Source organism: Anas platyrhynchos, chromosome 22 (assembly GCF_047663525.1).
Source record: "Anas platyrhynchos isolate ZD024472 breed Pekin duck chromosome 22, IASCAAS_PekinDuck_T2T, whole genome shotgun sequence".
In the NCBI taxonomy this organism is placed as follows: Eukaryota; Metazoa; Chordata; class Aves; order Anseriformes; family Anatidae; genus Anas; species Anas platyrhynchos.
Window position 1 is genome coordinate 362,917 of NC_092608.1, and position 26,180 is coordinate 389,096.

Sequence of the window (26,180 nt, forward strand, 5' to 3'; positions counted from 1 at the left end):
CAGGCCTGGCGGGGATGAGGGAAATGGGGTTTGGGACGAGCCCCACAAAATGGCTGTGGGCTCAGCGGTGCTCCTCACCAGCAAATAATTGTTGTGCCGACACCAAAGAGCTGTTGGTACGTGGCTGAAGCCAAAATATGCTAATTCAAAAAGTAAAGTAGATTGGGAATGCGTCTCTGGTCTAGTTCCCTCAGGAGAAGTGACGCTGCTTATCTTTTCTGGCAGGAATGTCGCTGGATGACTTGAAATAAAACACGTGTAAGAACTGAGCCATAACTGGTAGTTTTTGAAGCTGATAGACGTGCTAAGCAGGCTGGAGCCTTTCGGAATGCAGCCGGCAGGGAGTAGTCTGTCAGCGCCTTCCTCCATTCCCCAACAGGTAAAAGGGTCAGAAAGTAACCGCTGATAAAATTCTTCATAATCGTTATGAGAATAATTGTTTGAGGAAATAAACATCCCAGTTTCTCTGATAATAGGCCCTTGTAGGGGGGAGCAGGTACACAGCACTTTTTTTTTGGTAAAACTTCTGAAGCCCGGATAAGGCCATGTTCCTTTTCCATACCAGAGGGAGAGTTCAGCTCTGATTTCACCACAGCAGATGCTAATTGAAGAAGACAAAACAAGAAGTGTTTTGTTTTGTTTTGCTTTTACTTGCTGGCCTTAGTGGCTGTGCTGTAATTTATGTCACACCACTGATAATCGCCACTTGGCGGCAGCAAATAATATGGAAACCTTGCTTCAAATTTTTTTTATTTTTTTTTTACTGAGCTAGTTTGTGCAGGCATTTGTACATATTTCTAGGTGTATGTATCTGTGTTAACGATTGCTCAAGCCACAGGGTTTCTTCTTTTGCTCCTGAGCTGTTTGTGTTAGTGTTTTATACATCTTACGACCCCGTGCATGCTAGTTTGATGGCCTCTGCTCCTAACTCATGCGTTGTACTAACAGGTTTGTGCTGTTAGATGTGACTTTTCCAAAAAGAGACATCCAAAGTGTTGTCTGTTTTTCATGCTGAAGGTGTTGCAGTGTGTTACTGTTAGTACTGTGACTCATGCATTATAACATTTGCAAAAGCTCTATTATGGATAAGACTAAAAAAGTCAGTTATTGTACAAAAAGGGCCACAAGTGAAAGAATATAATAAAAAGAACAGTGAAAATTATTATTGTAGCCTATGACTGTAAAAGCAAAAGCAAAAAACCAAAACAAAACAAACCTGCATCCGTAGCAACTGTAGCTTGTAGTTTTTTATTATTTGGTGGATTTAATCAAAACCGTGGTACAGTAAGATTTTTTAATTGTTGTCTGTTTAATACATACCTATTGCAGCCTTTGAAGGCAAGCACATTAGTGAATGTTGTCATTCTTGTTCTGTTTGTTGATGTAACTACTGTAGATTTTAAACTAGCGTTCTAGAAATGTCTACCCATTATCTGTACTAAGTATTTTTACTCTGCATCTTTCCAGAATTAAAAATGTACTTACTGTAGCAGGAAGGTGAAGTGTAGAATAGGACCTGTTCTTGGTTCTGCCATGTTGGACAAGAGCATTTCTATAGTTTCCTCTGCTGACATGGAAATCCTATTGCTTCTCACTTGATTTTGGGTCTTGCTAAATTTAATAATGATAATGTTTTGCAATCTTAGAAAAAACTTCTCATAAAAATGCAAAGAGTTGGCTTTATCATCAGCAGCCATGACTGGATTTTAGCCAATGGTCAAAGGATTTGAGCTTTTGGAGGCTAGAATGCTTCTACAGATTATCTTTAGGGATTTCCTTGTAAATGGAGTGCCAGCATGTGTAGTTATCTACTCCCTGTAGAGTCTCATCAAGCTGCACATGCTTAATCTTTGCTTACATGTTCCCTGGTTTTTGCTGTAAATTGGGCCTCAGTTTTAACTTTTGCTCTCAGGAAGAAGAGGCTATTATAACAAATTCTAATCCTTTTGCAATTCCACAATCATTAAAGCCTATAAATTGCCTGCCAAACAAACCAAGTGATCTTTTCCTGGGCTGAGGGAAAGAGGAGAGTGTAAAACGCAGGTGGCAGCATTTGCTGGGGAAGAACTGGTACATTATCAACTAATCCGCCTTCTGCTATTTCTGATTTCCTACCCAACAGCTGCAACATTGAATGAGAGCTCCTGCATTTGGGAAGAATTAGAAAGCCTGGTAATGCAGGGTCTCTATTACAGATACAACAACTCACAGACAGGGATGAGATTTTTGCTGCCGGTGTAGAATTTGGAGTGTTAGGCATTTTATAGCCTGGAAAAATTGTAATTTTCAGCTGTTGTTATGGAGTAATCAATGAAGAAGAGATGCCATAGTTTCTGCTGGGTTTCTCTCAGAGCCTGATGTAATTGCATGTGTGAACTGTATATAAATATATATATATATGTATATAAATACTTTGAGGCTAAAGCATATGCAGTTTTATTAAAAGTCTTTTTTATAGTGACTGATGGTATCAGATAGTTTTGGTCCTTCTAAAATATTTTTGGTTCTGTAGTGATAGCTCCAGAATCAGAGGAGAATGTTAAGGATAAATTGTGCTTTGCTAGAAAACTGAACATTGTTGTGTTCTGATTCCTGTGTCTAACCCATGCTTGGTTTAGGAGTGTATGTTGGCAGTTTTTTGTTCTTGTCAAATATTCTGTGGCTTTACTCAAGAATCAGTATGTCCATTCTGCCAAATGCTGTAAATGAAAATGTCCCTAAAGATATTATAAGGGAGACAGAAGTATGTATGTAGAGCATTGGTGAAAGCTTCTGCAGCCAAAGGACTTCACAGGGTTATATCCTATACAGCTGAGCAGCAGCAAATGTAGCACTGGAAAGAGTAACTCAGTCATATTTCTCTAGCTGTAGTGAAATGGGAAAATGTGATTATTTTCATTGTCATATTACAATTCAAGCCACAGAATTACGAATGCTGTGTAATACTTCCTCTGGCATGGTCAGGAGACCAAAGATGACACGCAGTTTCGCTTTGAGAAGGCTCGGTGGTGTTCCGGAGAAAGTCAGATGAATGGAGATGGTTTTGTAAGCTCTCCCTAATTTTAGTGGTAGGTGACATAGTCTTTTCAGTTAGAAGCTTTGAAACCCGCTTCCTCTGGTAGCTTACCAGGGCTTGCGTATGATAATGTCCAGAGTCGAGAGCACAGCTCATCTTTTCCATTCAGCCTTCCCTTTTCACGTGTAAGGACAGATCAGTACCTGGGTAGCTGCATATTGAAAATCGAGCCACTGGATTTTTATATGCCAAGATGAGAAGACCTAAAAAGAGGGAGAGTGGCATGGCATTTGTGGGTACCGGGTTGCCAAGGAGGCATATTGTATTGAAACAGTTGCCTGGGAAACATTTAAAAATACGTTGAGTGGAAAAGCATATGTGATGTGCCCACAAGTGTTCTGTGTGAATGAAATGCCATGGCTGATGATGGCACCAAAAGCCTGTTACTATTGCACGAAAAGATGTTGCAAATGATGTTGTTTTTTTTTTTTCCTTTTGTTTTTCTTTGTTCATTTTTCTTCCTGTGTCCTCTTTGCAGGAAGTGTGCTGAAGGAAGGCTGCTTTGCTCTTGACTGATGGCCTAAAGTAAACATACAGAAAATGGTGTGTGCAGTCATCATTACCGTCCACAGCTAAAGATGGTAAGAGTTGTTTGGCTTCGGTTTAGACAGCCTGAACCAAATTGACAAGAAGCTTGCACAATTACCCCCCAAAGTAACAATGGCACTCTTGTTACACTACTGCAGTTGTAACAAATAGATAATTCTGTGACATGACCACTTTAATTTGTGTTAAGATTAAATTGGGTGTCTCAGGCTGAGATTGTTGCCTCAGTGCAATACAGTTTACATGTAGACACCATGTAGAATGCAAAGAGTTTATGAACAAGGCAGGTTGCACAGCTTATATGGAAAAGTCACTCAGTGACCTCATTTTTTGTTTGGGGAATTGAAGCAGAGGGAGATCAGGGAAGAAATGTTTTGGACTATAGCTCAAACACTCAGTTCTTCCTTAGATCAGACCCAATTATTGAGGAGCCGTACTGACATGAAGGAACGAAGAAGGAAAGGAACGGTGTCACTAGAACAAACTATTATATCTTCTTCCTTGTTTCTCAGAAATAAAACTCTTATTTTTCCTATGCAGCCAGAAACCAAGGGAGCTAGCAGCTGTAATCTGTGCTGTGCTACCTTGGATAAAGAATTAATTAGGTAGTGATTTCCAGACATTGGAACACATGCCTCCTTCATGGAGAATGGTTGGCAGATGTCAGGCTGTAAGGGTTATAATCTCCCTGCTTAATTTTCCTGTGGAGATTTGTCCTACTCTTGGTTCAACAGAAGTTTAAGAAGCCAGTTTGGGAACCAGCAGACTTCACCTGGCCCAGCTTTTATGCAGTACACGGTGGGACAGTAAATTTGGTGGAGGAGAAACTCTGGGGAGCGTTTGGCTGCTGAGCTGGCAGCCCAGAGGCCTTTTTGTCAATATTGGCTTGGTGAGGGAGAAGGCCCATGAGGGCCGAGCTTCTTGAGATGTTTGTTGCCCTTTTGAAGCTGTGAAGTTGCTGTTTATTTAGTAACGAGCATGCTTCTCCCCTGTGAAGAAATATTTTTGACTGACGGAGACTGCTGACTTTGCTGTTGTTTTGGCCAGCGAGGGGATGCTTTTTGGCTGGCTAATTTGGGCACAATCTGCCCAAGGTTCTGAGAAGATCCAATGACTGTATTGGAAAACTGTGAATCAGATGAAGTCTTCTGTGTCTCAGTCATGTCCTGGTATCACTCATCATTTTTCTGGCCCAGTGTGTGTCTGGTTAAATCAAGTCCTGATGTTTTAGGCCCTGGGGTTAGTGTAAGAGAGGCGGGGAGAATCTGCCTTTCATCTTCCTCTACAATTTTGCAATGTGACTGAAAACTGTTGGAGAGAATGTTTCAGATCTCAAACAAAGATTAGGTTTGATGGCATGAAGCCCTGGATTCTGTGGCCCAGCCTCGAATTCTGTTGAGGGAGTTGTATAATCACCCCACACTTTAAAGGACTTCGGCTCTGAATTTAGGATCAAAAATGGCTTGAGGTTTTCTCATTTCTATCTTTCTTTTTTAAGTGTGTCTCGCAGTATTGTAGCCTATAGCACTTTGGATTCTTCCTGTTTGCTCTGCATCATTCCTTCATCTGAAATCAATGTACTTCAGGGCTCCACACACAAAAAAGAAAATCCATAAGTAATAGCAGTAGTAATTACAGAAGATCACATGTCTTCTTTTACAGGCATGAAACCACAAAACAGTGGGGCAAAAATGCCAGTGCTAGTTAATGTGGTGTGCTGGTATCCATAACTGGGATGGTGTATAAAATAAGCTTTAAAGAGAATGTGTAATTGAACGGAAGAATATTTCTTGCTTAAACAAATGTGGATAATAGGTTTAGTTAGTTCTGTGATTTTTTTCTGAAGTACTAGGTAGTGTTTTAGAAAGCGAATCTATTAAATCTGCAGGTATAATCCAAACCAAGAATGCAATCCATGAATATTCTCACTGAGCAGAGTGTACTTTGATTGCAATCTGGAGTTGTGGTAGTTATGCTGCATTACAGAAAGCTCTTGGAAATACATAGGATGTGGGGACACATCCTCCTCTTCCTAAATTCTGTCCTTTTTCATACTTGTTCTCATCTCCTTCATTAGAGCTTGACTCGATAAAAGAAATACAAACTGGGACTCATTTAGAAGACCTGACAGGACAATACAGTAGAGCTATAGTTTCCCTTTTCCAGATGTCACTTATTTAATTGTATCAGACTCAGGCTGACCTGAGCTTGGGTTATTTACATTGTTTTATGCCCAGTGAACTGAAACTATCTTGTGCCATTGTCAATGTGAAAGGTCATTCTGCTTGGATTATATCTTGTAGTAACAGGACTGTGACACCTAGTTAAAGATGTTAAAGTAGGTTTTTGCCTTTGCTGTCACATTGCAGCTCCTAGCATCTGTAAATCAAAACCATTTAGACTACTTCCAGTAAAAAAAGAAAAAAGAAAACAGCAGAAGATGATGCATTCCTGTCACATCCAAGCAATGTTGCTGTCAAACCGGAGCTTCATGCTACTGTTCCCTTCATGAGTAAGCTTAGAGTTAGGCTGCTTTTGGAGAATTTTCCCCAGCTGACATCTTCTGTTCCCCAAGTCTGCTTTGCCATTCCTTCAATTAATCTGTGCTGATCTGGTGTAAATTTGACAGCTTCTTTTTAATCAGTGGAAAGTTCTGTGCAAGAGGATGTGGAGTAGGTGCAACAACAGGTCATGATGCTGCTTTAGGACAGGAGGTGTGTTTAGTTAGCAGAATAACTACTGTTTTGTACAAGTGCTTCCATTATTATCCTGTTCTTCATTAATAAGTCCTGCTGTATTGTAATTAGCTATTGTATCAGATGGTAACATTGAAGGTTGATTGTGAGGAAGAGTAGCAGCTTCACAGCTCTCCGTGGCTGTTCTCTAACATGCATAAAGCGAGCTGGTTAGCTTCTCTGAAACTCTACTGGGCAAGAATCAACATCATGAAGAGGTGCAAAAAATTTGGCTCTGTTAAGCCATAGTGTTAAAGGAAGAGCTGAATCCAGGGCGTTACAGGCAACTCTTTGGGCCCAATTGGATTGGCTGGACATGATGATGTAAGATCTATCATAAATGGAGCTTTTTAGGCAGAAATGCCAAACATAGGTGACTTCAAGTGACAGAACTGTTTCACATTCCTCCTAAAACCAAGAAAGATTTAGGGAGCCTGCTTGAAGAAGTCTGCTGTACAAGGTTCAAAAGACAGCAGAGTTCAGCAGGAAATTGTCATCAGTTCTTTGCGGACTTTTTTTTTTTTTTTTTTTATAGTTATAACGAAACTAGGATTGACATCCCCATTTTCTAGTTGCATTATATAGTAAGGGATGGTCATTTTTCTGACGAGCTTACCCATCAATAATGATTTAATTTAGAAATTAAGTCCAGGAATTTCTACTGCCTCAAGTGTGATGCAGTAAGCCAGAGTACTTAGTTACGGGCATCCCTTTTGGTCTCAAAGTAGTCCATTCTTATCCTCTTTCGTGCTTATACCTGTTTATGAGGTGGAAAACAGGTGCACAGAAATTAAGGATATTGCCTGAGGTAACACAAGACCTGAGACCTGAACTCTGGCCTGTTTTTCTCTGGGTTTTGATTAGGCAGAAGGCTAACCTTCCTTTAATGCAGCATTTAACTCCTAGAGGCTTTCAACACAGTGCCTTTCATCAGCTTTGAATTCACCAGGAAAAAAAAAATAAAAAGGAGAAGTCTGCCTAACATCTCATGTCTTCCCAAGTATTGATAAACATTAGTGCAAACGTACAGTATCCTTTGCCCCAAAGACGTGCTCTGGCTTTAGTACCACACTTCTAATGACAAACATTCACCTAGTTTACCATATGCATTCTTTTATCTTAACTGTTCTCTCTGCATGTTAGGAGATTTATTTCTACCCATAATGTATTTCATGTGTGTTAGTTGTAAATATTGTGCTCATAAATCAGCCTGGACCATCCAGCCCCTAGGATGGAGACAACTTACAATAGGTCTGTCTGCTTCAGATTGGGAGGCTCTACTAGCTCACTGTTTTTTCCATCTCTTGGCTGTGTTAGTGGCATATTGCCAGTCTCCTGTCTCACATTAACAGGAATATTATATATGCTGAACGTAAAGTGTTTTTCCTTCAGGACTAGAAGAATGTAATGGAGCATGCATCTGGCAGCGTGACATTCTTCCTATGGGGTGCGGTGTGCCCTCCATGCAGAAAATCATCACCATGGAGTTCTGCTTCAGTCCTGTAGGCATGAGGAGTTTTACTGCGTGCACTGAGGTAGGTCTTAGACCAGATTGGGAAAGCTTTATGTCAGGGACTGCATGCATATATGCATAATGTGTAATGAAAAATTGATTCTTCTCCCGTCCCTCCAGCAAAAGCTCTAAATTAAATACCACAGAAGTAGCGAGTCTGGAGCATGATCCCAGATCTTCAGCTTTTTCATCCCCCTTCTAGAACCAGCTCCATCTGTGCTTACACCTATGACCCTACTTTTTATTTTTGTGTGATGGAAGCTCATTATATTTGCCTCATAAGGTGTTTTTGAAGAATGTAGTTCATAAAGTATATGCCTGAGGACATATCAATACTACAAAGGTATCAAATTACCCCCAAACTCTGTAGGATTTTTACTACTCATCATCACATACTTTCATCTGGACTCTTCTCCATTTGTCATCCTGTGGGAAAGCTTGTCCACTCAGTAGGGACTGCAAATAGTTTCTGCTCCTCCAAAATTAGTATCCTTTTTGCTGATTTTAATAATCCTTTGCTCTCAAAATTACTATGTTTGTATAAAACAAATCATTACATTGGGTTGTCTGAAACAATCAATATTCAATAAGCTTCTGGTACGTTAATTGTTTGTTTTTTTTTTAGAAGTCTGAAATGGGCTGAGGTGTAGGTCTGAACTAAACAGACTCTGTCACACCAAAAATACTCTAAAGTAGTATATTTCTTCATGGTAGTGCAGCTGAAAACACCACATTTACTGTAATTAGTGCATACCACTCTTGTGCCTATACTTCTTATTTATGTGTACTTAAATGTGTTTCTTGGAGGTCATGTTACAGCGGTGTGTTCTGTTGGTTATTCTGGTCTAATAAAAAGACCCTTAATTTGTATCACACAGTACATCCCAAAAGTGTAAGCCTGCATAAACAAGGTTTCTCAGAACTGTCTGTGACCCAGAGCACATGATGCATTTCAGGAGAGCTGGGAAGGAGAATTTTGCTATCACCTGAGGGGAAACAAGCATCAGAAAGAAGCGAGGAGGGGAAGTTTTGCTGCTTATTTTTAGACTCTGTGGGTGAATATTATTTTCAGCTCTCTCCATGTTAATTTCTACAGAACATTGTATTAACGTGCAATTACGTGTGATATGATGCTAATAGAGCCTCATAATTTCTAGCTAAATCTGAAGTAATCGCTCAGCAGCAGTCCCTGAATAATCAATACACTCATTTGTACCTGGATAAGGCAGCAGTCAAAGACATGACCGTAGACCATGTAGGTATGTCTGAGAAACCTTACACATGTATTTATTCTTAATAAGTTCTTAAGAATATGTCAGTGACAGTGGGTCAATCCTGCACATAGCTGAAGATACACTGTTACTGGAATTAATGTGTGTTCAGAGCTAACTTTTAGTACAGCTGTGTGGAGCTGGTTTTGTACTTGCGATTGCATACCTTCAGCATCTTCTATGTTTAGCAGAACACTACACACTCATAAGTGTCATACAAGAACATGCTACTTATTAATCAGCACTTTATTGTCTCAGTATGCTTAAAATAAGCGTTTTGTCACATTCAAAAGGAAACTTTATTGGTTTGTGTTCTGGCACAGTGCTCCATGTTGTCAAGTGCTGTCAGTTGGCTTCTTTCTGTAACTTATTTACAGAGAAAGAGAGGGAGATTGATATTGAAACATTCTGGTAACAATTTTCATCAGATAGATATTGGATATGTCACTAAAGTATCTCTGATCTTACAAAGAACAAGAGAATTAATGAGTGTTGGTCTCATCTTGTGGGCTAGAGAGGTCCCCCCTTTAGAGCCTTTGACTACTGCATAGGACAGGGAACAAAAGCTAAAATTCCCCTGTTGAACAGTGAATACAGTGAGAGGAAGGAAAGAAGATAGCATCTTATCAAAGTATCTTCTGGTTTCCTTTATAAACAGCTAAGAAGCAGCTTCACCACTTCCCTCGCTCGGTATTAAGCAAAGGACCTTTGTGAGGACAATAGGTGATAGGCCTACCAAAATTTTCTTTGACCGTCTTAGAATGTATCTTTAGTTTAAGTATCAATAATTGCAAATGCTGCTTTAAGGCCAGATGTTTCTAGTTAGACTACAGTTGTGTTTCAATGTGATGTGGAAGCAGAAAAGTACAATGAGCCTGGTCTTGGCTTCGAGAAACTTGCTTTTATCGCTGGTTCTGAAGCTGGCCTTTTGACTGATATCACATGAGTCACTGCATCTCTACATCACTCCCACACTTTGCGAACTCATCAGCAGAAAGACTGCTTAATGGCACTCTTGTACCTTGCACAAAAAAGACCAGATCTTATTTGACATGACTAGATATCACTCTTATTAAATTTAACAATTGACAACAATTTACAGTCAGAACGTTCTAAATAAGGACCAAGTACAACAGACATGTTAAAGCTATTTTGGTAGCTTATACTATAAATGGAACATCAGAAAAGACAGCAAAGGAGGCCTGATTTTTGTCTTTGTGTAGATAGGAGGAATTAAATTTTGAAGTGATGAACTAGTAGTTCCCAAAGCAGTCTGCAAAACCATAAAGTGTATTAGCTCCTGAATTCCAATAGTAGTTGAAAAATACAGAGGGCTGATTGTATCAAAAAAGCACAGAAGTTTTGGAACAATTGAGCTGAACAATATATCTACTCTGCATTGAAGACCACATGCAGTTTTTGATAAAGATTTCTGCAACCTTATTAAAAATGCTAAGGTTTTTCAATAGTTTACTGTTATAAATAGATACTTTTAGGGTCTTTATTGAGAGCCATACGTAATAACATTTGATTATGGGTACGCTTTTACAGCCTGTCACAGAACACAGAACTCCCATTTTAGTAAAACAAATACAAAAAAAATCTCTGTAGGGCAGGTGTTGTGCACAAAACATATGTATAAGGTTTTTGTCTTGGAAAATGTAGCAGATGATTACTAACCTCATTAGAAAAGAAAGTTGCAGGAACTTAAAATGTTGTGCAAAATTCTCCGTGTCTCTACTGGGTTATTGATTGGGTTTTATTGTGCAGCAACATTTTCAGAAAACTCTGAGATGAAGGAATAAACAATTAGTCTTGTGTTGAATGTCCCAACTGAGAAGAAAATCTAAAAAAGAAATTATTTGGATTACAGAATGTCAGAAGCATTATTGATATACTTGTCCTTAAAAGGAGATACTGTAGGAAATAGAATGGATTAAATTATTGGAAACATTCATGGAGTAAAAACACTATTAAAGCATTTTAAGAGTCATATGACCAGTGAACCGAAAGTGTAAAAACAATGCTTTGGAAATGAATATTTTCCCAAGAAAACTTTTCCAGTAAAAACCTGGGAAACTGTACTTTTTCTTGTGGTTTAAACAAACAAACAAACAAACAAACAACACAACACATTCCAACTTTAAAAGAGACAGTACTTCCATAGAATGTGCACATTCAGAAGGTACTCCATCCTTAAAAACTATGAAAAACAGACAAGTTGAGGACTTAATATTTACAGTGTTTGCCTACTATTCTTTTTGGGCATTTTTCCATGTGGATGATAAAAGTAGATGGAGCAGTTTCACAACTACTTCCATTTGACTTCTTTTTCTGACTCGTACACACTTGTGGAATTGATGCTAGTGGAAAAAATAAAATCAAATCACTCTAGGGAGCAGTGTGCACAACATACTTTGTTGACATTTTAATATATATGTTAGTAATTCTTTTCTTGTCCGAGCTTTTGTAAGCTTGCTTTTGGTGAGGACTGGTGTGCTCAGTGCCTTGCAAATGAAATAAGAAACTTTAATTGCTGTTCTGAATCTAGTGTGTATTAGTGGCAATTTAATGGTTGCTTTCTGTAGGGTTATTTTTAAGCAACCCATAAATAAGCAGTTCCACAATCTCAGATGTGTTCCACCTAAATAATGAATGCAATTGGTCCTAATTGTTTTCCTTGGTAGCTCTCAGAAAGTGTTTTCATAAAGGACTTTGACTGGTCAGTCTTAATTTCTTATTCCCTTGATTTTTACTGGTGGTTCTTAGTAGTTTCTTGAGGCATTGTGGATTGAAACAGTGCTGAAGTGAAGTCCTGCCTTCTTGCTGACAGAACTGGACCAGCTGTGTAGACAAAGGGCTTCCACCTCTAGGGCTGTCATGTCTGATATCCTTCATTGGTAATAAGTGCACAGAAAAGGAGAATGGAGAAATGGACCCATCCCACACCAGCTCCTTTTCTGTGTGGAATCACAGACTTGAGCTTATAACATGAACCACCATTTTTTATATAGATAATATATAAAGCACAAATACATATGTATTGAACTATTTTTTTTCAGATAAATCTATATTTGTGCACTATCTAAAAGTTTTATTTTTATGTAAGTATAAAACTCTGTACTGCTGAGTATACAGTTGAGAGTGTGGAAGGATTCAGAAAAGGCTGGGATGTTTGTATGGCTAGCAAGAACACCCAACTTGGTTATAGTAACACTTTAAAATAAAATGCAGCAACATCTGGGAGGCAACAAGGGAACCTTTTTAACTCTTGCTGGTGATGGAGGGACTTGCAGGTTGGATTGGTACCTCCAGAAGTGTCTTCTTTGTATGAAGCAGCTAGTCATGGCCAACGTCAGAAACAGGACAGTGGATGCTATATGTGGTATGCTCCATCCATTTCTGTGCTGAAAAAACCTGCAAAATCCTTTGATGTCAAGACACATAGGCCTGGTCCCAAAGTTATTGTGGAAGAGAGAACTGAATTTCTGAGAGAGAAAGAAAAAGGAATATAAAGCCTGATGTAAGACATTTGAAAATGTTAAAAATGCTTAAAAGTGTGGGATTCTTGAGCATTATGCTACCACCATGAATTGATTTTAATCCAGTACTGGGTATCTCAATCCTTTCTTAGCTTAGTTAACTGTATAAAATACTCTGTTTTCCTGTGTTGAAATTCAAAAAGAGAAAACAGTCCACTGCTTGGATTTCTAAATTCACGTAACTTTTAAATGGGAAATAGTTTTCGAGCAAGAACAATAAACTTGCTGGTAGTGGGTGGCATAAAGAGACTGTTTTTTCCATTCAAGGCTTTTTTTCTTTTAAGTGTATTTGATTTAGATTGATTTAACCTGGTGTGGGAATTGAAAATTTGACTGAAACTTCCTGTTCTGAGTTGTGGCTTAAGCGAGTTGCCAGGTGAATGTTTCTTGCCATTCTCATGTCTTCCTTCTTGCACAATGATCCTTGATGGGTTTCCATCTCATGTGTGGGCTTGATGAGGCAGTGTGCTCACGACAGGTTAAAAGCACAGAAAATCTGTGCTTCCATCCAGACCTTCTATACTTTTGGTACAACTACTTAGTTTCTTTCTTTTGCCTCAGTTTGTCAGGACGGTTTAACTTTTATAGGTGCTGTGAAACCCTGTTGGAGGATTTGCTGAAGTTCTTAGATGGAGGTTATAGATTGTATTCTACCAGGAGCTTCCTTGCTGAGCTGGTAAATAACCTCAGTGATCGGAAGTGGAAATACACTAGCTTGTCTTCCATGCTCAGAACCCACTTCATTGTTCTCTCAGTACATTGGTACTTTTCCTGTTTCCAGTACTTCTTTAAAGGTTTTGTAGAATGCTGTGACGGTTTAAGACCCAGTCCTCTGCTTCGAGCCAAGCCACGTCAAGCAGGTTGGCACCAAAGGTTTCCCTTAGAGGAACAGTTCTGCCTGTCCAGGCTGCGTAGTGATAGCCCTTAAGCTACAGCAACATCTACAGATGTTTCCCCTCTTCTGACTACTTGTGTCAACAGGAAACTGTCAGTATGCATAATGGCTTCCAAACTTAAAACTTCGTCAAGCAGTACAGAAAGAAATCAGAATCATAGAACATCCCGAGTTGGAAGGGACCCATAAGGGTCATCGAGTTCAACTCCTAATCACAGGCTGCAGGTATGTTGGCAAATTAACAGATTAAGGAAAGGTTTCTGGGCTCTGGAACTTCACTGTACATTTATATATTGTTGAAAGAGCTCTTGCACATTTTTAGCTGGGCCAACTAACGCTTTCCCAAACAGTTCAAGAGCTGTTGTAAGCAAAGCCCTTTCCTGCAAGGCATTTTGCATGCATCCTTTCTGTTGTAGAGGTGGGTAACTTGAAGATGTGGACGTGTATTGTGGCCACAGGCTATGAAACAATCCCACAGGACAATCTTAGGCTTAGTAACACAGATCTCTGTGCAGTTATCTGGGGGGCTTTTCACAAGGTAGCGCAGGCAACCATCAACTTGCTAGAGAGCATCAGCTCCACAACCTCCTGTGCTCGGCTGCTGAGAACATAAACACAAAGCATAACTTCGTGTGAACTGCGTGCCATTGTTTGCCTTGCATTCTGTTCAGCAATCCCTTGGAATCAGTTGACCACCACCAGCCCTGAGCCACTGTTACGTTTCTAGAGACCGTGCACTCCGAGTATGCCAGTGCAATTTTGCCCCTTAGCTCTCCTTCTACTACATTCTTCTAAGAAATATTTGCAGGCCCTGTGAATGATTGGCCCTATTACTGATTTATCTCCCGTATTGTTTTTCCCACTGGGATCCTGTTCTTTTTTCAGAAATGACCTCCCTTGCTAGTAAACCACAGCTTATTTGGTCTTAGTTCCCTCCCTGTCCCCTCCTCCTAGCATGCTAATAGTGATCCTAACTGGCCTTTAACATTTTCTCTGCAGTTGTCACTGAGCCTTTCCGAGTTGTGTTCTAATTTCCACTTGTAGTGTTTGCTTGGCACTGTCTTCCACACGTTAGGAGGTGATGGTCATTACCAGTGTCAGTTTTGCAGAGATTCAACAGGTGGAAACGCTCTGCTTCAGATTTTCTGCCCGTGTATTTGTTTAGACAGCTTCATGGGCACGTCACGTGGAAGCCAACTCTGCAATATATAGCACTGGAAAACGAGGGCAACATGGAGGTATGGGGAAGTGTGTGTAGTGCACCTGAAGTACTTTCAAGTAGCATTCTGAAATTGCAAAAACTGGTGGTGTTCCTGTTTGCTTAAACTATGTAGCAATGGAATCCATTAGCAAGGATCAGGACAGTTGTTCAATCAGGTGACTGAGGCCAGGGCAAACAATCTCAGCCTGTCGCTGAGATCAAGGCAGGCAGACCTAGTTACTCAGTTATTGATAGATGGCTGTGCAAACACAGTCAGGAATAGTAGCTGAATCTTTTTTAGAAGCAATTTTACTTGCCTGCTTCTCCAAGAACTGAAATGAAATGAGAAAAGGACATGTGGCCTGACATACCTCCAGAGGAATTTCAGGGGCCCTGTTAATAAATGATGTAAGGAAAAGCAATGGGCAAAAATGGCAAAGCATCTGCACGAAGTTGTTGAGCCAACCTGACAGATTATCAGGTTAGCTGAAAGAATTTGCTGGACTAGGAAGAGTAGGCAGCAGGCGCTCACTGGGCCTCCTTTGTTACAGCAAAGCCGGTGGGTTGATTTCAAGGAGTGATTAGGGGTTGGAGTTAGATGATCTTTAATGTCCCTTCCAACCCAAACCATTCTGTGATGGCAGGCTTAAACTGTAAGACAAACAGAGGATAGGCTCTACCTATTTGAACTTGCATTTCTTAGGCTACCGTGGACAAAACTGGCTTCTTGTGTAATCAGATGCAGCTTGAATAGACGTCAGTAGATTTGTATCTGTTCAGTGTAGGAAATGAATTTCATCTATTTTGAGCATGTCTCATATGTAGTATGTCTGTCAGGCTGGAAGAGGAAAAAACACATGCAAAGGCACATTTTGCTTACATAGCTGTGTGCTCAGCTAGGTGAAGTAGCATTTCAACATAGGAATGTGTGTGCTGAAGCAGAGTCCCTTTGTGGGCTTCATACGAAACAAAGAATTATTGAAGAACCCAGTCCTGCTAAGCACTCTGTTCCCACACATAATTTTACATTTGTCTGGTGGTACTAGTCAGAACTGTAGCTCACAGGCTGAATTGGCTTAAGGATTTTGAAACACAAGTTTATTCCAACTTGGAGTGAAAGAAAGCTACTAAAAAAATTGTTCAAAACTTTTGTAGTTCTTTGACTTTTGTATTGTGTACAATAGGACATGATTAAAACTAGGCCATTTTGAATTAGATGGTCTTGTTTCACTTTGAAAATATATTTTAAAACTATTTTGACAATGGTGGCACTCTGCATTTATACTCCTTTCTAAATTAAGTAAAGTAAATTTCAGTGGAAATTGTCTGCTCCAGCACAGCAGAGTTCTGTTGAATTTTTTCGAGCCAGACCTGCTAGGGACCTCATTGCTTTTGCTGCCAAGTAAGGAGAGATCCTCTTTACAGAGGCAATTTAAATGGGCAGCTCCTTTTGGTGGTGGGTATGAGAAGGAATAAAGACATGGAGCAAAAACGTGCTTAAGGTAGGTCACGCAGTAGGTCACCACAAAGCTGCCCTTCTGATTCTGGTGCTAAACATAATCCAGTAGACTGTTTCCTCCTGTAGTACACAGCTCTTTATGTGGCCCCATGTACAGCTCCAACAAAAGAAGTCCTACTGTGCATTTCCACTTTAGGGAAGGAGAAAGGGAGAATTGACTTGCTGCAAATGGCCTTGCAAACCTTAGGAAGAATTAGGTGTTTGATTCTCAGGTTTCTTCAGTCAGCCATGCCACTTATTTTTGTTTTCAACTAACAGAAGTGTCAATGATCTTAGCACAGTACGTAGGGAAGGGAGGCATGACAAAGATTTCATATGGGGAAATTGCAGGTGACTCCTGAGCATGCATGTAGATTAGACAGAACGTTTCAAATAAAACATTATTAATGACATTGTTGGTCATCAAGCTTTTTCGGATATGAACTGAAAATGAAAGGTGGTATAAATCCATATCATATTCCTCCATTTTGCATGCTTTTTGTGGGATGAACCCACAGAGCTTCTGTAGGCCAGCGCGAAGTAGTCTGCATTGATTCAGCTGGACTGTTAATGTTGTGTAAGGAGACCAAACTTACCATTTCTGTACCTTACTGAGCTTTCCATTTTCAGCTTAAATACAGAGGAGACTTCAAACCTAATTTCTCAGTTTATCGTGCAAATAATATTCTAAATCTTGCAGAATCATAACTTCTGTGTGAAGCTTCACAACTGTTTTCTATTGATAAAGGACTTAGCTGGACACCAAGAGATAAGACTGTAGGATGGAGAAATTGCTGACCTAGTCATGTAGCCTTCCAGTACTGCATTCCTATATTGAAGTTATGGGTAGGTGCAACTCTGTACAAGTTCACGTTCTAATCCTACAGCTATTGAATTTATGGAAATTTGGGGCACTTGATGCCTTACAGGGGACAGTCTTTATATATGGGCTTTAGATTCTTGGCAGATTGTCAGTGTAGAGCTCATATTGATTAACATAGTGCTATTGCTTTGAATGTGCATATGTTGTGTTCAGAGAGCAAATCTGCCTGGAAACTTTGCTGACACCTTTTGGAAGGATTAAACCTTCAGGATCGAGCCTAGGAAAAAGTGTCAGGATCAAGCAAGGATTTCCATTAGTACTGCCAGCTAAGAGTGGCAATGGACTTTGTGAGAGCCTGGAGCTTGTATTCCCTGCTTCTAAGCAAATAGGCTCTCCATAGTGGTGCCGAGGTAAAGATTTGTCTCAACGTTCCAGATAATTAATTATTTAGACAGAGATAAAATTAGACAAATTAATTGGAAAAAAATTGAAATGGAAATGGACAAATGGAAAACTATGTACAGATGGTTAGGAGCACCTAAAATCCCATGTGGTACGGTGACTGCTAAGTCAGCTAACAATTTTTTTTATGAATGAGAAATCTAATAAGGAAGGGAAAACAGTTAAAATTTGCCCTGGAGCAATTGTAACTTCTACACCTCTTTTTTTGGTTCATAAACACCTCTGTCTCCTGCAAAAACACTTGCGAGGATACTTTTTAATATGGTTTGCTAAGTTTTGTTGCTTGACTTCATTGTTCCTGCAAATCAGCAAATGAATTCCATTTGCAGTTCAGGTTTTTTCTGAGACGAGGAATATTTATGCCAGATTGCTGCTCCTACCTTTACCCTTAAGAATCACATGCTACAGGAGCTGTGTCTCACAGAAATATGCAGCTGTAGTGAAGTGTAGTGTGCACGTGGAAAGATCTGGTAGGGCCAGGCTCTGACATACCATGCTCGTGTTACTCCATGAAGTAACTTCAGGCCTGCATCACTAGCATGTGCCCTGTATGTCACGTTCAACTGCTAATACATCAGCAGAGCTGTGAGCTGTATTTCACAGTCCTTTTGTCTCCACTTGGAATCACAGCCATTCTGATTGTTTTCCTATGGCTGTCCGAGAGCGGATTTATCCCAAAATGTGGCAGATGAGGCTCTCCAATAGTGATTACAGTTGAACCATTCCAGTTTGATGCTGATGTAAGACAGAACTGGCCTTTGAAGTCAGATTTTTACCCTAGAGTAGGGAAGAGAAACTGTTCTCCTTAGCTAAGGCAGTTGGCAAAATTTTTGTTGTTTGATTTTTTTGTTTGTTTTCTTGTTTATACAGAAGTTCATGGCTTGTTAGTATTCCCCAAAAAATCTGAACAGCCTCCAAGTATACCCAAGTTAGTATTCTGTAGAGAAGAGGGCAGTGCTGTTGCAAAGGACATAACAAAAATAAGAAACGTAGAGCAGAAAAAGTCTAAAAAATCAGAGAAGTCTATGGAGCTAGTGAGAAAATGAGAGGTGACATGAGAACAGGAAGGAAAGGGGAAGGTTATGTCATTAGAGACTGGAATTCAATGTTTTGATGAAACTCCATGGATACAGGAAGGAGCAGGGTGGGTAAAAATAGCTAAATGAAAATGGTATGAGTTCCAAGAAATGAACTCTCTGAAAAGAAAGAAATATATGTTCTTGCTTAAAAACAGGCAGAAGAAGTTATGTGTTTTTACAAACCATTAGAAGGAATGAAGGAGGAAAGAAAGGGGTGAAAGTTGCGGACTCTTCTTTTTTCTCCAAGCAAGCTCGCAACTTTGTGTTGTTATATGCATTTCATCCAAATTCTCAGTGGCTTGATTCCCAAGAGAGAGAGAACACTTCTTCAGTAAAACCATCTCATCAGAAGACCTTGGAGGCAGTTCAGAGTTTCTGGGCTGAGTGCATGCATGCACACTTAGGCGTACAGATATAAAATCCACTCCCTGACTGATACAAAACACTACTGGTGGTTGTTTGAGAAAATGGCCATAACATATAGAACAGTTTACTCTGCAGGATTTAAATGTGTCCAAAGCCAGCAAACAAAAAGGTTGAGGTCTCTTTTTTTTTTTTTTTTATGCTGAATTGTATATGCTTGTGTCCCTCCCACTGAGATTCATATCTTATCTATAAACCAGAAAGCTCTTACAACAAAAACAAGAAAGGAGAAAATCAAGCAATTGACTTGGATTTTTTGGTTGTTGTTGTTGATTTCAGAACAGATGGTAACATATCACAATGGAAGTTTTATAAAAATTTCCATCTTTTAACTTTGAGTGCAGGCCTTAAATTTTTCCCTGGTGAAAATGTGGAGTGTGAGTCATTAAGCATGCTATGTTCTGTCTGCATGGGATTTTCACTTAACTGCATTCAGAAAAGTCAGAAAGCCGTTCCATTACAGCAACTGAGGTTTTTTTTCTTCTCCACCTGGGCAAACGGCCAATTCCATCATCTCGGGCTCAGCAGTAGGAACAAGGAAGGTACAGAATGAGGAAGGGTTGTAATGCACAGACAATGGGAGAGTCCAAGAGCAGGAGTCGATTTCCAATGCTCAGACAATTGTCAGAAGAAGTTGCCTGAGTTATGATTTCTCCAGTCCTGTCTGAATTCACTAACGTAAGTGATGGCCTGGTTAAAGAAGCTTTGGGCCTGGTTTAGCAAATGAGAGGTTGCATTGCCTGCAGAGTGTTCAGCACCTACTGTCCCTAAATTATCAGTGTAGGGACGGACTGAACGTGATCCTTGTTGGGATGCCACTTGAAATTTGGCACTGATTGCTGTGGGATAAATAAGGTCCAGAGGTGCTGTGTGTTATTTTCTGCTATTTTTTTTTTTTCTGTTATTTTCTGTTGAAGACAGAAGTGAAATTCACTGAAAGGCTGCTGTGCCAGCCCTTTTGGGCAGTACCCTCGCAAGTCAGCCTCAGACATTGCAATTGCCTTTCTGCTGGGTGTAGCTACAAAGGGGCAGGTTGCTGAAACGTCCTTCTGCTGGGATACTGAGAGCTGCAGCCTGAACATCTCTTGTTGCTAGCCACTGCACTCCTCTTCTCTGAGATAGCTAATTGAAAAAGGAAAAAATATGAAATGAAAATGCTTTACATAAGAACTAGCCTGACAATTTAAGCCTAAAATGCCTGGAACCTAAAATGTAAACAACTTTTCTTGTAAAAGAGAATGGGGCCATGTTAAGTCACAGACACTTCAGCAAATGCTGGTGTTACGGAGGACTTTCGTTACCTGAGTTTACCACAGTGGAGGTGTCTGAGGTGTCTAATTGAAAAAAACAAACAGCCTTTCTTGCTCACTAGAGCATGAAAGAGGTCTTGTGGACCAAAAAAAAACAAACCAAAAAAACACACACAAAACTCAGACCGCTTAGCACTGAATTCTCTTCTCGCATAAATTTCATTTAGGAATAGTTCTAGGAATATAAATGGAATTTTGTTAGGAAAAAAAAAAACACTTATTAGATGAAAGCAGTCGATTTGAATGTGATAAAAGATTTGGGTTCTGATAAAGGTCTGTGGGGTGGCCTTAAGCCAGTTGGATACCATCTCTGTACCTCAGTGCCACATCTGTAAAATGACTGTATGAATGTTTCTTTTTCAATATGTGCTTGTAAGGAAAATCTCATTATGCTAATGAGGTGTGCATATGCTTTAATCACAGGTTCATTCAGAAAGCCCATAAATAAAACAAATACGAGATGAACCCTTGAGAACTTGGGAAAGAGGTGTAGAAATTCCAGATTTTAGGACAGAGTGTTCTGAATCACGGAAGTGATGATGCAAGCACTTATGCCCATAGAGTGTCTAGTGCTGCGTGATATTTATAGGAGACACAGGCCTTTAAAATAAATCGCAGGTTCATATGTCAGACCAGCAGATAGAAGATCGCTTTTCAGCAGACAGTAGATAACATAGCTTTCAAGCAGACCGTGGGGCTCGTTCCCCATGATGGTTTTGGATCTTAAACTGTTGTAAGGTATGTACCAAAGCCCCTGAAAAGAGATGCTAAAACCAGCAGCCTTCATGAAAGCCCTGCTTGCAGATAATAAGGTGTTACAGGGCCTTTCTAGGAAAGGTGCGCTTAGTGATACCAGTGTTATTTTCAGAATGTGGATACTGTGACGATGAGAAATTATCTTAAAGATGGAAGAGATTAGAGAAAAAGGTACGCGAACGCCCCAAAGTCTGTGACAGGCTACTGGGGAAGGAAACGTTTGGCCTTAAAGTTGCATGTGGGCTTCAGGTGAAATGGAAATGAAGCAGTATTAATTGTGCTGTGGTGCAAGTTGATACATGCTAGTTGTAGAGCCCAGCTCTGTTGCCCTTTTACTCACCACAGCAGCTGCAGCAGATCAGATCGGTATTCCCACAGCTTCTCTGCATGATCGAGTGTGTGTGGGAGGGCAGGAGAGGGGTGTTAACCCACTTTGTTTTGGTGAAGCTCAAAGCTGAGGCTTTGCTAAACAGCAGCTCCTGTAGTGCAAGGTTGGCACACTCATTTCCTTTGATACTGATTGCTTTGGGATAGTCTAAATGAGATACTTTGCCCAAGTCTTAGGTTTAACTTTGTCTGAAATGTGTTGATTTTTCTTCCCCAGAGTGGTGCTAGTGACTGTTTGGTGATATCCTGCCTGAGAACTGTGCTGGGGAGAAATACTGAGGGTGAATACTAACAGCTCCATTACCTTTTCACAGGAATAAGGTTCTGTCTTGCTATCCGTCTCCTTTTCTCTGCTGGCTCTATGCTATGCCTTGTTTGCCTGTTCCTGGGCATGCTGAGCAGCTAAAGATCTGTGTTAATAGAAATGACAAAGCCTCTGGATGATCTACCAGGGCTATCTTGTGAGCTCCTGTGAAATCCCAAGAATTCCAGTTTGTGTGTCCCTCTGACTGTTTCCAGTAAATTATTCCTTTTATTGGCAGTAGAAAGCATGACTCTCTTTTAAAATGAGGTGTTTGGCAGCATCCACTGGGGCATGTAGGTACAGTGTGTGGGTAGGAGGGGCAGCCCCGGGCAACATACCAGGCAACTTGGGGCAAAAAAAATCTGAGAGATGGAGACTCTTTCATGTGCTTTTAACAACACCTTACCTCTCCTGTATTTCCTAGGATGTCTGATGGTTTCTTGCCATGTAAATGGGAATTACAGGTTGTGAGCAAGTCTTATTTTGACCAGGTCATCCATTCATTATGTGTATTAGCCATGGATGTATGCCCTTCAGTCAAACTTCATGAAGACTCAAGCCAGTTCTTAGGTTCAGTGGAGTCAGACAGCTTTTGTTCTGAATAGCCTTCTGAATCGTGTTAGCGTGCTAGCTGCTCTCCTGGCCAGCACGAGGGACTTCTGAAGAAAAAAAGAACAAACAAACCGTCAGTTGTCTTAACATGAGCTAAAAGGCTGAATCTTACAGTAGATAATTCGTCCTCTAAGGATGCGAACTAGAGAGGAATATGAGCCATATGTGGGTTAGGAGGTTCTGTGCTTTGCAAAGATGTAAAAGATACAGAAGGAGACAGGACGGAGAGCTGAGCTGGAACTGAGAATTGTGAATGGAGTTAGGACAATAACAAAAACGTCTTCTGAATCCATGGGATTCTCTGCTTAGTGGTGTCAGAACCTGCTATGAGCACAATAAAACATCATCAGTTAGCTGAACTAAGACCATAAAGTACAGCATGACTAGCTGCCATCACTGAAAAGATCAGATATTAAACCAACCTGTTTTGCAGAGAGAGGAGAAGCAAGACCCAGGAGTGGGGCAGTATTCTGGAGAGAGGCTGCTTTATCGTCTATGCCCAGGTTGCAGATACTAAAAGGGAGGAAGATAAGAGCTCTTCTGTTTTCTGTACACCTACTTTGTACGTGTGCCTCAGAGTATGTTTCTACCATTCCCAAATTCTGCCACTGTGTTTTTTTCTTCACTTTATTCCTTGATCTTGAGTTTCTCTCAAACTGTACAAGACTGTATGTGTCACAGTCAAGCTGGTCCTGCCTTCCAGGACTGAGGAGGCCAGTCTTGCAGCTCCCTAGCCTTTGTGGTTCAAAATATAACCTCAGAGATCTGCTTCCAACGTGGATATTTTCACTGACACCACAGAGCAAGGCTGGAATGGGAATAACCTGTGACAGAGGAGGTCTGCTTTTCTGTCCTCCCTTCATTTGCACCCAACCAGACTTTCGAGCTGCTGAGCAACTAAGGTAGAGATGCTTTATGATTGCAGCCTTCCAATATGCATTGGATTATCCTTTTAAAAATGGTTGCCTTCAAAATTTGGCTTAAAGATACGAATAGCAGAGCCTAGATGGCTTTGTTACTATCCCATAGCACTGCTACAAATCACATATCTCAAGCTGCATCTGTTTTTTGATAAAAAAAGAAATAAAAATCTAATAGTTGCTTTTTCCAATAACTTTAAAAAAGAATATTTTTGTTGATGTGGGTTCATTTTTGACATCTTCAGTGAATATTTTGTTTGTTTCATCTTTCATCTTTTTTCTTGTGACTTTCTAGATGTTTTTACATTCACTTATTTCAGTGCAATTCTAAGAGAAATATGCTTAAAAAGTGGTTTATTTTTAAAAATAAATGTTTAAACATTTTTTACAGCCAAAAAGGTAAGAAGTCGATACACATAAATAATTTTTTGTGAGCTGAATTTGTATGTTGATTTAAAAAAAAAAAAAAAAGAAATACTCGGTTGAAAAAGACTGCCCAACTGTCATCTCCTTTTCAGTGGAGAGATGAACCCTTATTCTGCAGGTTCTGGATAGTTTGGCACTCCCAAGTTTCACTGTAAGGGAAGTATCAGGGAAAACACTGACCTTTCGCAGAGGATCTCTAAAGGAGGAGAGGGAAGGAAATATCCTAGCCATGCAGAAATGGTTCTACTTCAGTACCTGAGTGTCACAACTAGGAATTAATATACACAAGGCAGACATGGAGAAATTAGATGCTCGCTGCTGTAAGGAATTTACCATCTAATGGAAGCTACGGTAGGAATTTGGATGGGTCACATCTGCACCATGCTTTCTTTTTTCACTTATTTTCCTTCTTCGCTATCGGCCCTTCCCAAACGTTTTGTCAAATAGCTTCAATAGGCGGCACAGTCCCTGAGTCCCCAGGGCTTCCTGGCCAAGCAGGCATCTGAAACCAGAGGGGGACTGCAGTGAATTTGTTTAGAATATACTTTTCATAAGTGTATGGAAAAATATACATAAACATGCTACCTTCTGCTTGGGGAACACATAAAGGGTGGGACTGGATACTTGCGAGAGGCACCGAGATCTGCAAAATGAAGGCGATGTGGAGGTGTGGGGGGAAATGAATCGCCTGTTAAATATGGAAAATGGAGTCTGCTTTTTGTTCTGGGCCTTTGGAATCTGTGGGTGGATTGGAACTGGCAGGCAGGGAGCAAACACCCACCCACCACAGGGCTGTGTGGTTCAGAAGTTTACAAGAGTGTTTGTGTTCCAGGAGCTATTGGCCTTGAAGCCAATGGAGAGGGGGAGGAGAAAAGGGAGAGAGTGAGAAAAACACTGTGGTGTTGGGGCCCTTCCTCCGAGATATTTTTTCCCTTCTTGTTTCTCCAGCTAGAGGGCTTTGGAACGGGAGCAAGACAAACAGTTACTGGGGGAAAGATTAATGGGATTTTAAGATGCACGGCGCTCACAATCCGTCATCAGGGGAGGCAGAGCCTCCAGAAACCACCGCCACCTTAATCCCCAGCGACAGTGCTCCTCGCTCCCCCTTCTCCTGCCTTTCTGCTGCTTAGTCCCACGAAGTCTGTGGGATAGAGACAAATGCAGGCTCTGCTGTATTGTTACTGCCCGAGCTGAAGACTGGTTTCTGTCACACCGTGAGTTTAGGTTCAGAAGCTGCCCCTCTAATTGGTTGCCATCTGAGCACTGCAGATCCAGAAACTGAGGCATGCAGGAACTGAACAACTTGCCCAAGGCAACAGGAAGTCTGTGGGAGATCTGGGAATAGACCCCAGATGTCCTGAGTTCTCTGCCTTAACCACAAGACCATCCTTCCTGTCGTTTTGGTAGTCCCCTCTGCTGCAGGAATTCCATTTCTGAATTGCACCCATGAGCAGTCTGGTGGACGACCCAGTGATTTACTGGCATAAGAGGCAGTCGGAAGGGGAAAAAAATACCTCTCTTAAACTGACCTGCAGTTATCGCTGTCCTTTCTTTACAAAAGGCAAAGGAGAAGGAGGGGAAAACAAAACAAAACAAAACACAACACACAACAAAAACTCCAGCAGCCAGAAGTAAGAGGCTTTCCCATTATCGAGCAGACTTCCTGCAAACGTTAATTTTGCTCTAACAAAATCAGGGGCTCTGTGCGTGACGGTCGAGTCTATCTGGGCATTTGTATTTCAGCGAGTTAAAAAAACAAAAACAAAAAACAACAAAAAAACCTGAATTAAATCCATCTAGGGAATTATTCTGCTGCTATCTGATGATGGTCAGCATGTACCTTACCCCTAATGGACTGAGGGGTGTCTGCTGCTTGAAGAGCCAGGGCTTTTTTAAAGTGAGGCTGGATGGTGGGAAGGGTTTCTTCATAATAAAGCACACCGCTTGGCTGATGAGCGATGGAATGGGTGGAATGTCGTGGATGTGCTCCATATTATTCCAGGTGATAGGCAGAGTTGTAGAGGATGTTACTGGCAGGGGTTTTTAACCAGGAGCTCTTTGGTACCCTGGGAGGGATGCTCCTGGCCCTGCTCCGGTCACCCTGCGGCAGCAGGGACCGCCTGGCCTGCAGCGTTCGGTGTGTGCAGTTTGGCTGTGGGGCGTCTCAAACTTTTCTCTGTAACCCCACGGGCCGCACGCTGTGAGCACAGCCCGGGGCTGCTCTGAGAGTCAGGCCGGGAGGCCACAAGCCATGGCTAACCCCGCTTGGCTCCCCCTTCTCTGGCCGGGACGTGGGGCGCTCCCCTCGGAGCCGCTTCTTCCCCTCACCAGAAGGGGTCTCCAGCAACCATGACCACCAGCAACCCCGAGCGGCCCCCCCAAACCCCGTGTTTTTTTTGGG

At 40.9% G+C, this 26,180-nt stretch overlaps 1 protein-coding gene across 1 annotated transcript in view; it reads left to right on the forward strand.

The window, feature by feature from the left end:
• The window catches only part of SKI (SKI proto-oncogene), a 133,792-nt gene that overhangs the window by 251 nt on the left and 107,361 nt on the right, over positions 1 to 26,180 (forward strand). Inside the window, exons 2-4 of the mRNA XM_021266591.4 lie at positions 226 to 379; positions 3,555 to 3,657; positions 7,750 to 7,892. The gene's annotated coding sequence lies outside the window, so the exon portion shown is untranslated. The remainder of the gene's footprint in view (positions 1 to 225; positions 380 to 3,554; positions 3,658 to 7,749; positions 7,893 to 26,180) is intronic.